Source organism: Chiloscyllium plagiosum, chromosome 15, assembly GCF_004010195.1.
Source record: "Chiloscyllium plagiosum isolate BGI_BamShark_2017 chromosome 15, ASM401019v2, whole genome shotgun sequence".
Classification (NCBI taxonomy): Eukaryota; Metazoa; Chordata; class Chondrichthyes; order Orectolobiformes; family Hemiscylliidae; genus Chiloscyllium; species Chiloscyllium plagiosum.
In genome coordinates, this window is record NC_057724.1 from 54,834,359 (window position 1) to 54,842,937 (window position 8,579).

The following is an 8,579-nucleotide window of genomic DNA, read 5'->3' on the forward strand; positions in this document are numbered from 1 at the left end:
CAATCCCACCTAGTCTAGTAGCCTGTATCTCAGTATTCTCCTCGACAACATTGTCATTTTCTAGAGTGAATACTGTCAAAAAATATTCATTTAGTGCTTCCCCTATCTCCTCTGACTCCACACACAACTTCCCACTACTATCCTTGATTGGCCCTAATCTTACTCTCGTCATTCTTTTATTCCTTAAATACCTATAGAAAGCCTTAGGGTTTACCCTGATCCTATCCGCCAACAACTTCTCATATCTCCTCCTTGCTCTTCTGAGCTCTCTCTTTAGGTCTTTCCTGGCTACCTTGTAACCCTCAAGCGCCCTAACTGAGCCTTCACATCTCATCCTAACGTAAGCCTTCTTCTTCCTCTTGACCAAAGATTCCACTTCCTTCATAAACCACAGCTCCCGTGCTCTACAGCTTCCTCCCTGCCTGACAGGTACATACTTATCTAGAACACACAGTAGCTTTTCCTTGAATAAGTTCCACATTTCTAATGTGCCTATCCCCTGCAATTTCATTCTCCATCCTATGCTTCCTAAATCTTGCCTAATCGCAATGTAATTGCCTTTCCCCTAGCTGTAACTTTTGCCCATAGTTGGACATGCTGATAAGCTGACAGAAACATGATAAAAAAAGATATAAAAATCCACAGACCCTGAGGTTCGTGAGCATTCAAGAATCTGCTTTCTCAACGGTTTTTTGTTTGCAAATAAAGGACTACTTCTTGAAGAACTCTCTGCATCTCCTGGTGATTCTCTATATTTTATCCACAACACTGTATCCTGTGATCTAAAGGAAGGGCTACAGAAGTAATACCTTTATGATTGTAATTTTCTATATTTCCCTGAAATTGGGAAAGATCCCAGGTAGCCAGTTGGAAACCAGGAATGACCATGATTAATCAAGAAAAGAGGGAAATAGAGAGCAGGTAAGTATAGGACAGTTGGTCTACCATCTGTCATTGGAAAAATGCTGGAACACTAGAATAATAAGGGGATTGTCACAGTTCACTTAGAATATCATAATACTTACTGGCAACATGGTTTAATGAAAGGAAATCATGTGTGTCAGATTAATTGGAACTTTTTGCGAATTTGACATGCAGGGTCACCAAAGAGGAGTCAATAGATACTTGGGTTTCTAAAAGACATTCATTAAAATATCACATCAAAGGTTGCCGCGCAAGGTAAGAGTTCAAGGTGTTGGGAATGATGTTTTAATATGGAGAGATGATTTGTAAATTAACAGGAAACAGTGAGCTAAGATAAATGGATCATTTAAGGTTGACAAATTGTACCTAGTGGAGCCCTGCAACAACCAATACTGGGCCTCAACTATTTACAATCTAGAATAATAACTTGGATGAAGGGCAGGCACTCATGCAGTCAGGTTTGCTGATGATACAAAGATAGGTAGGAAAGAAAGTCTTGAGTAGGATACAAGTAACCTGGAAAGTGATATTTACAGTTTAAATGAGTAGATGAAATATAATGTGGTAAAATGTGAGATTGTGCACTTTGACAGGAAATATTGAAAAGCACTCTATTAGTTAAGCAAAGAGAGATTGCAGGATGTTGCAGTTCTGATGGATCTTGGTGTCCTTTTGTTTCAATCACAGAAAGTTGTAGTGCAGATACAGCAAGTAATTAGGAAGGCAAACAGAACATTATACCTTTTTTTGTAAGGGTAGTAGTGTCAGGGTTAGAATTGCAGGTCTCTAAGGGTAAACCAGAATAGCTTCTGAGTTGATGGAGAGTAAGTGATGCTTATTGTTGGGTTCTTCCCCATTTGAGACAGGAAAAATGTCCAGAAGGGAAAGGTGGAAAGCTATAGATTTGTGCAAAGCTATAGATTTGTGCAAAGCTATAGATTTACAACGAAACCCTTGTAAATATCTGGAAGCTTTTTGCTGCCTAATACAACATATGGATATCAGTCTGTTTCACAGGTAGAGTAAAACCATCAGATGCCTTGCTGCAACCATACACATTATTGATCAGGTCACATTTAGATACTTTGCAAATTTCTGTCACTTAGTGAAGGAGTGAAAGACATGCATTGGAATTTTTTCAGATAATATGCACTATCTTGATTCCTGGACTGAATACATTGTCTCATGAAGAAAGAGTGAGCAGATTTGATCTGTAATTATTAGAAAATTAGTAAGATGAGGGGTGATCTTATTAAAGCATACAATATTCTGAGGGTGTTCAAAAAGCTAGATTCTGAGAATGTGATTCCTTTAGTCAGAATATCTTGAACCAGGAGGAAAGGTTTAGAGATGAGGTGTCCCACATTTCAGGCAGAAATGAGAAGGAATTTCATTTCCAGAAGGTCTTGCACATAAAATAATGAGTCATTGAATTATGCAAGGCTGATACAATTTTGATCACATAGCAGAAAAATGGAAGTAAGACCACAGTCAGATCAGTCATGATTTGTTGAAATGGTAAAATTGCCTCAATGAGCCCAATGGCCTGCTCCTGCTTCAATGGTTACACTGCAAGGCTAGTAACTAGACAGATTTATTTAATTTTGTAGCTAGAGCATTCCTGGGTGACTTACACCATTTTAGGATAAATATCACTATCATAACTGCTCAGAGAAAGGCTAGCACTAGAACATAGATGAGGAGAAAGTGACGATTGCAGATGCTGGAGATCAGAATCAAAAGTGAGGTGCTAGAAAAGCACAGCAGATCAAGCAGCATCCGAGGAGCAGGAGAATCGAATTTTCGGGTAAGAGCCCTTCATCAGGAATGAAGCTTGTGAACCGAGGGGGAGGAGAGATAAATGAGAGGGGGATGGGGCTGGATGAAAGTTAGTTGAGAGTGCAGTAGGTCGATGGAAGTGGGGGTAATGGTGATAGGTCGGAGCAGAGGATAGAGTGGATAGGTGGGAAGGAAGGTGGACAGGTAGGACATGTCATGAGGGCGGTGCTGAGTTGGAAGATTGGAACTGGAATGAGGTTGGGGGAGGGGAATGAGGAAACTGGTGAAGTCCACATTGATGCCGTGTGGTTGGAGGGTCCCAATGTGGAAGCCGAGTTCTTCCTCCAAGCGTCGGGTGGTTAGAGTGTGGCGATCGAGGAGGCACCTGATGTCCTTGGTGGAGTGGGAAGGGGATTTGAAGTGACCTGCTGTGCTTTTCTAGCACCACACTCTCAAACGTAGATTTTCAGCACTGTTTAAAGGATATTGTGAGGGCACAAAGACTTTGCTCTGCATAATGCACTTAACTGTTATTAATCTCATGTGGAGTGAATCAAATTGGCTCGTGCCTATGATGGTGGAAACTTTGAAAGCAGACCAAGTTTAATCCTCCACTCAGTACTTTTGACTGAAGAATTTCCAACCAACTCAGCCTTCTCTCCTGTACTCACATGCTGACTGCCACCATGAGTGAAAATGAAATATTCTTTCACTGAAAACAACGAATGCTGGAGATCACAATGAATCAGACAGCATCTGTGGAGAGAGAGCAAGCTAATGTTTTTGAGTCTCATTGAAAGGGTTCAGAAAAGATTTACAAGGATGTTACCAGGGTTGGAGGATTTGAGTTATAGGGAGAGGTTGAATAGGCTGGAGCTGCTTTCTCTGGAGCATCAGAGGCTGAGAGGTGACCTTATCGAGGTTTATAAAATTATGTGGGGCATGGATAGGATAAATAGACAAACTCTTTCCCTGGGGTGGGGGAGTTCAGAACCAGAGGGCATAGGTTTAGGGTGAGAGGGGAAAGATATAAAAGAGACCTAAGGGGCAGCTTTTTCACACAGAGGGTGGTACGTGTATGGAATGAGCTGCCAGAGGAAGTGGTGGAGGCTGGTACAATTGCAACATTTAAGAGGCATCTGAATGGATATATGAAAAGGAAGGTTTTGGAGGGATGTGGACCAGGTGCTGGCAGGTGAGGTATCTGGTCGGCATGGACAGGTTGGACCGAAGGGTCTGTTTCCGTGCTGTACATCTCTATGACTCTATCACTCTTCAACAGGCTCTACTGAAGAGTCATTAGACTCAAAAGATTCACTTGCTCTCTTTTCATGGATGCTATCTGACCCACTATGATCTCCAGCATTTGTTGTTTTCGGTACAGATTCCAATATCTGCAGTAATTTGCCCCTAAATATTTTTTCACCATTTGACTCTACTCTACCATTCTTGTCTATATTTGGGCTAGAGCACTCTGCTCTGAACAATTGGCTGTGGGACTGACTTAAAAGGTACAACTAGGCAAAAGGGAGGACTGCAGATGCTGTAAATCAGAGTCTAGATTAGAATGGTGCTGGAAAAGCACGGCTGGTCAGTCAGTATCCAAGGAGCAGGAAAATCAACATTTCAGGCAAAAGCCCTTCATCAGGACTGAAGGCAGGGAGCCTCCAGGTGGAGAGATAAATTGGGGGCAGGATGGGTGGGGTCCTGGGGAGAAGGTAGCAACGAATACAATGGGTGGATGGAGATGGGGATGCAGGTGATAGCTCAGAGAGGAGAAGGTAGCAAAGAGTACAATAGGTGGAGGGGAGGGGATGAAGGTGATAGGTCAGAGAGGAGGGGTCGAGCAGATAGATGGGAAGGAAGATTGGCAGGTAGGACCAGTCATGAGGATGGTGCCGAGCTGGAAGGTTGGAACGGGGGTAAGGGGGGGGGGGTGGGGAAATGAGGTATTTGGTGAAGTCCACATTGATGTCATGGGGTTGAAGTATTCCGAGGTGGAAGATGAGGCATTCTTCCTCCAGGTATCGGGTGGTGAGGGAGTGGCGGCAGAGGAGGCCCAGGATCTGCATGTCCTCGGCAGAGTGGGAGGGGGAGTTGAAATGTTGGGCCACGGGGCGGTGGGGTTGATTGGTGCGGGTGTCCCAGAGATGTTCCCTAAAGCGCTCTGCGAGAATGCGTCCCCAATGTAGAGGAGACCGCATCGGGAGCAACGGATACAATAAATGACATTGGTGGATGTGCAGGTGAAACATTTGCTGGATGTGGAAGGCTCCTTTGGGGCCTTGGATGGAGGTGAAGGAGGAGGTGTGGGCACAGGTTTTGCAATTCTGGCAGTGGCAAGGGAAGGTGCCAGGAGGGGAGGGTGAGTTGTTGGGGGGTGTGGACCTGACCAGGTAGTCACTGAGGGAACGGTCTTTGCAGAAAGCAGAAAGGGGTGGGGAGGGAAATATATCCCTGATGGTGGGGTCCGTTTGGAGGTGGCAGAATGTCGGCGGATGATGCGGTTTATGCAAAGGTTGGTAGGGTGGAAAGTGAGGATCGGGGAGGTTCTGTCCATGTTACAGCTGGAGGGGTGGGGTTTGAGGGTGGAGGTACGGGATGTGGATGAGATGCGTTGGAGGGCATCATCAACCATGTGGGAAGGGAAATTGCAGTCCTTAAAGAAGGAGGCTATCTGGTGTGTTCTGTGGCGGAACTGGTCCTTCTGGGAGCAGATACAGTGGAGGCGGAGGAATTGGGAGTATGGGATGCCATTTTTGCAGGAGGTAGGGTGGGAAGAGGTGTAATCCAGGTAGCTGTGGGAGTCGATGGGTTTGTAAAAAATGTCAGTGTCAAGTGAATCGTCATTAATGGAGATGGAGAGGTCCAAGAAGGAGAGGGAAGTGTCAGAGATGGTTCAGGTAAATTTAAGGTCGGGGTGGAATGTGTTGGTGAAGTTGATGAACTGCTCAACCTCCTCGTGGGAACACGAGATGGCACCGATGCAGTCATCAATGTAGCGGAGGAAGAGGTAGGGAGTGGTGCTGGTGTAACTACAGAAGATGGACTGGTCTACGTAGCCGACAAAAAGACAGGCATAGCTGGGGCCCATACGGGTGCCTATGGCTACCCCTTTGATCTGGAGGATTCGAAGGAGAAATTGTTAAGGGTGAGGACCAGTTCAGCTAAATGAATGAGAGTGTCAGTGGAAGGGTACTTTTGGGGACGTCGTGAGAGGAAGAAACGGAGGGCTTGGAGGCCCTGGTCATGGCGGATGGAGGTGTAGAGGGATTGGACTCACCTAATTAATTCAGATTAATTCATTACTGGGATGAGTTAATGAATTCTGCTGTCCTACTCTATTTACTTTAAGAAGAAGTAATAATGAACCAACAGAAGAAATAATCAAAATGCAATAGCAAACCTTGGCTGAAGAGTGCTTAATTACATTTGTGAGTGGCTGACAGTCATCCTATGACTGAAACTTAGGAGACTTTCATCTGTCTTATTAGATCCTTGCTAGTTTGGTTTCCAGTGGATAGTTCTAAGTTGTCAAATGTATTTAAGACAGGCATCAGAAGATTTTTTGGACGAAGAAAATTTTGGAATATGAGGAAAGAGCAACATTTTGAAATTGCGATGATAGCTCAGCAAAATCATATTGAATGGCAGGCTAGGCTGAAAAGGATGAAGGGACTATTCCTCCTCCTATTTCTTAAGTTCTTTCATTCTTGTTTCAAATCATTTATCTAGTCTCAGTTGAGTCGCTGAAATATCATAAACTACCTAATTTATTTTGTGGAATGCTAAATGATTTAACATATCATAAATGTTCCCAGGTTAATGTATTTTGTTAATTTGTAATTTTATAATTTATTTCAATCTCCAAAAATACAGTGAAATTGATTGTATTGAACAGTTTATGATTGTTTTCAATTTCCAAGCTCTCAATCCACTCACTGTCGAACCAAATTTCATTGCCCCTTTAGTAAAATGAATTGCACCAAAGACAGTCTTTCTGTTTTTTCATGATGGATCATGAAGTAATCTTCGATTGCCATTTCTTTTATTTTTGTTTGAGTAATAACGTAATTCCTAAAGAAATTATATATCTAAACCAGTTTCTCGGCGTTGTCTTTCACTATTTTATACATCTATTGCAGTTACTTGACTCCCTAGTCTTTCTTCAACTTTCAGTACTTTTATTCTAAAACATCACCCATAGGAAATAGGAAAAGAAGAAAAATGTTGAAATGTTATAAGCCTACTATGTTTTCACATTTACAATTCATGTAGAGAAATGCAGGTGAAATAAAAGCCATATTTTGTCTCATGTTATGCTACAGTGAACAAAATTATGTTCATTCAGCAGTTCATTCTGGACTATCTCATATAGTTACAAATATATTAGATTGGATCTCCAATATCCACACTCCATTTATCAACCAGAAATGTTATGGCATGCAGTCTTAGGCAAGATATTTCTAGCATTAATCTGTTTCTGTCTGATATTAATCCACCTCACACAGAAAGGTAAATTATATCCATATGGTCTGTGCTGTATTTCTCTTCATTTCTTTGCCAAGACTATTGTTTCATGTATAAGAACAACACTTGGAGATTCAACTGTCAATTTATATTATTCAGCACAGAAATTTCCTACATTATAAAAGATATTAGATGTTAGGCTTTCATTCATATGATCATTGCTGCTCAACATAATGTTGCAAATGAGATAGCTCGTAAGTTTTAAAAAACAAAATAAGTGAATTTTCTGTTGAACTATCAAAGCTATTAAACCTTTCTTGTATTGTTATAAATAGGGTTGATCAGATCTTACTTAAGTTAGTTCTTGGATATTTTTGAAATATCAAAAATTTTAACACAACAAATGTGTGTCACATTAATCAGTGCTGCACCTGAAAAACAAAGAATTAGCATGATATTGAGATTGGACAATGACCATTTGCCCTTGGAACCTCAACCAATTTGATAGCACACTGTGTCAAATTAAGTTGGACTCAATTGCAATTCCAGTTCCAATTTCAATTCTCAGTAGTCATGGATCCGTAGCACTAAATTAGGCAGTCTTACACAGAGAGCTGCAGGGTAGCTAATGTGAGAAATGGAGACATAGCCTATTCAAATACAGAGAATGAAGCTTTACCCGGATCTATAGCTAGTCTGATAATACTTGAGTGGGTTGTAAAAACAACAGGCAAAGATAAGGAAAGTTATTCATTTCATCAAAAGAAGATTTTAATACTTGAAATCATGCAATCTTAAACACCCTTAATTTCTTTGATCCTGAAAATTACCCTTTGATCATTCTTATCATTTAACATACTTTGATTGAAATATATAAGATCTTGAGGGGACCTGATAGAGCATCTGTGAAAAGTAAGGTTCCTCCTGTGTGAGGTTTAAGGTCTAGTCACGCTTCAAGCAGAGATGAGGTGAAATGTACTACCACAGAGTTTCGTGAGTATTTGGAACCCTCTTCTCAAAGGGAGCTGGAAACAAAGATTTGCATCTTATTAAGGCAGAAGAATGAAAGGTCTTCAGAAATGAGGTAACCAGAGTTCAGAGACAGTATATTGCTGTTAGGGTGAAAGGAAAGGCTGGTAGGTGTAGGGAATGCTGGATGACTAGAGAAATTGAGAGTATGGTTAAGAAAAAGAAGGAAGCATATGTCAGGTATAGACAGGATGGATCCGGTGAACCCTTACAAGAATATAAAGGCAGTAGGAGTGTACTTAAGAAGGAAATCAGGAGGGCAAAAAGGGGACATAAGATAGCTTTGGCAAATCAAGAGTTAAGGAGAATCCAAAGGGTTTTTACAAATACATTAAGGACAAAAGGGTAACTAGGGAGAGAATAGGACCCCTCAAAGA